Genomic DNA, 3,367 nt, shown 5'->3' on the forward strand with positions numbered 1-3,367 from the left:
CTACTGATGAGAAGAAAAGCAGACAAATCCCAGTGCAGGGTGTTTCACAAGCCCCTGACCAGTGCTCCTCAAACTGTCAAGGTTGTCAAAACAGGAAAGTATGAGAATGTTCCATATCCTCAGACTAAGTGAAGAGGAGTCTAAGGATGACTCTGTGTATTGTGGCAGCCTGGTTAGGATGTTGGAACAGGAAAAGGGAATTGATGTAGCTCAGTGACAGAACACGTACTTACCATGTTTGAATATCTGGGTTCAATTGCCAGCACCCAAACAAAAACAAAAACCAGATATTGGGTTAAAATTTAAAGAAAATCTGAATATCTGAATAGAGTATGAAATTTAGTTAATAATAATGTACTGATATTGATTCATTAATTCTAATAGGTATACCATCCTAATGTAAGATGTTAATAATAGGGAAACTAAGTATGGGTATATGGGAATTTGCTGTATTATATTCCCAATTTTCTGTGAATCTATAGCCATTCTAAAATACAGAATCTATTTAAGAAAAAAAAAATGAAATGTGACTTCCACTGCTCTCGTTAAGTCTGACGCACCAAGTCTGGTCATGAATTGGGAAGTTCCGGGCAGTTGGAAAGCCATAAATATAGACTGTGTATGGACTATGCAGACACGCAACGCTGTGAGGAGAGGCATGTTTTAAACCTCCCAGTGCCTCATTCTGGATCTCTTCCCCTCATAAAGATAAGAGCCAACACTTCCCATCACACATTGTACTGTTTTTGACCCATTCATTGCTCTTCACCTTCATGGCAGCCAACACAATGGAGTAGGTGGGGATTTATCTATACAGAAAATGAGACCTGGGTCACCTGGCCTGTAGGGGTGGAGCTGGGGTTCCACTCACTCAGTCTGGGCCACAGAGCCAGAGAGCTTTGAACCTCCATTTCAGCCATTCATGGGCTCATACTCTCTCCAACAAGAATTTTCTTTAGCAGTGAATGGCCAGGTTTACTATGACCCATGGTGTCAGCTGTACCGTGTAGACTCCATAGAGCAACAGTGGCGGTGGGGTGGGCATGGCAGGGGGTGAGGGCATCACTGCAGTCATGCCTGGCTTCTCAGCATGACCTCACCTGCAACCTATACTCACATCCCCACAGGGACTTGGAGTGATGCCATATCCCACCCTACAGTCAATTCTAGCCTAAACCCAAGTTGTACCCTTCTGATGTCTTAGCAACTACCTACCTTGGGGCATTTTCAAGTTGTTTCCATAATGAGCATTAGTAAACCCACAGGTGTGCTTAAATGAGGTTCCTGAAACCAGATGCACTCCCACAACCCTGTATTTCAGAAAAGTTGGTTCCCCTTTATTTATGAAGTGAGGTAAAATTGCATACACCAGTCCAAATGGAGAGAGGTAGGGTCTCTTTCATGTTGGCAAGAGATGTATATAAGAATTTAAATGATGTTACCACACACACATCAGATAGAGCACTAATCTCTAGAGTATATAAAGAACTCAAAAAGCTAAGCACCAAAAAAACAAATAACCCAATCAATAAATGGGCCAAGGAACCGGACAGATACTTTTCAGAAGGTGATATACAATCAATCAACAAATATATGAAAAAATGTTCAACATCTCTAGGAATTAGAGAAATGCAAATCAAAACTACTGTAAGATTTCATCTCACTCCAGTCAGAATGGCAGCTATTAAAATACAAACAACAATAAGTGTTGGCCAGGATGTGGGGAAAAAGTCACATTCATACATTGCTGGTGGGACTGCAAAATGGTGTAGCCATTATAGACAGCAGTATGGAGATTCCTTGGAAAACTGGGAATGGAACCACCTTTTGACCCAGCTATCCCTCTCCTCATTCTACACCCAAAGGACTTAAAAAGAGCATACTACAGGGACATAGCCACATCAATGTTTATTGCAGAACAAATCATAATAGCTAAACTGTGGAACCAACCTAGATGCCCTTCAATTGATGAATGGATAAAGAAAATGTGGCATATACATACAATGGAATACTACTCAGAAATGAAAGAGAGTAATATCATGGCATTTGAAGGTAAATGGATGGAGTTAGAGAAGATAATGCTAAGTGAAGTTAGCCAATCCCAAAAAACCAAATGCTGAATGTTTTCTCTGATATAAGGAGGCTGATTTGATTCATAGTGGGGTTGGGAGATAGAGCATGGGAGGAATAGACGAACTCTAGATAGGGCAGAGGGGTGGAGGGGAAGGGAGGGGGCATGAGGGTGGGAAAGATGGTGGAATGAGATGGACATCATTACCCTAAGTAGATGTGTGAAGACACGAATGGTGTGAATATACTTTGTATACAACCAGAGATGTGAAAAATTGTGCTCTATATGTGTAATGCATTCTGTTGTCATATATAACAAATTAGAATTTTAAAAAAAGAATTTAAATGATGTGCATGAGACAAATTATTTGCAACAGCAACTTTTCAAATTTGGCCCTTTCCAAAAATTTCCTTAAACAATCAGACAGTTCACAGTTTAGTAAAGATCCTTAGAAAGGCTAGTCAAACCCAGATCTGAAAGATAAAATATTCCATCTCAACATCCTGCTGGGAAAGTCAAGGCCAGTTCAGACCCCTCAGAGGGAAGACTGCCTCCGGGGAACACCCTGTTTGCTTTCACAGTTCCCTCGGGTGTGGGATAGTGATAAGTTTTCTCTCTTTTTCCCCCCCTTTGGTTATCTGTGTTTCTAAAGTTTCCACAAACAACAAGCTTTACTCCTGTCATAATGAAAATAAACAAGAAATGATATTATGAAAAGAAAGAGCTGATTGCTGTTTGAACAGGAAATTGCTCACCTGGAAAATAGAACTGCCAACGTGCACAGGAGCCGTCCTGCCTGAGACCCACCAGCCATGGCAGAGCAATGCCTGGTTTTAGGGTTGTTTCTTCAATGACTACAGCAGGATTCTAGGACATTCCATCTAACACTTGGCGGGTTGAAGATCTGGCAGACCGTTTGGATAGTCAGGGTCCATGGAACCACAAAATAACTTGAAGACACCTCTGCGAAAGACATCCAGCCAAGGCCGGGACAGAGATCAATGCAAAGAATTGATGCCCATCAGTCTGCCACAGGGAAAGGGGGATGTACCTATGAACTTCAGAAATGAGGGCCTTTGTTCTGAAGCTGGTGTGTTTGTTTCTGTTTCATTTCTTCTTAGGAAAGAACAAGAGAAAAATAACCTTAGGGACTGATGTTGATACCATTAAGTCCAACTTTTCTGCCTTGTGCAACAGCTTCAAAGTTCAGAAGATTAAACAGCTCCAGAGTGGGCCCGGGTAGCCTACGGTAAGGTTGGGTCAACTTTTCTGTAAAGGGGAGGATGGTAAATACTT

This window comes from Marmota monax, unplaced genomic scaffold (assembly GCF_021218885.2).
Source record: "Marmota monax isolate L192 unplaced genomic scaffold, Marmota_monax_Labrador192_F-V1.1 WCK01_AAM20220418_F8-fsc00209, whole genome shotgun sequence".
NCBI classification, from domain to species: domain Eukaryota; kingdom Metazoa; phylum Chordata; class Mammalia; order Rodentia; family Sciuridae; genus Marmota; species Marmota monax.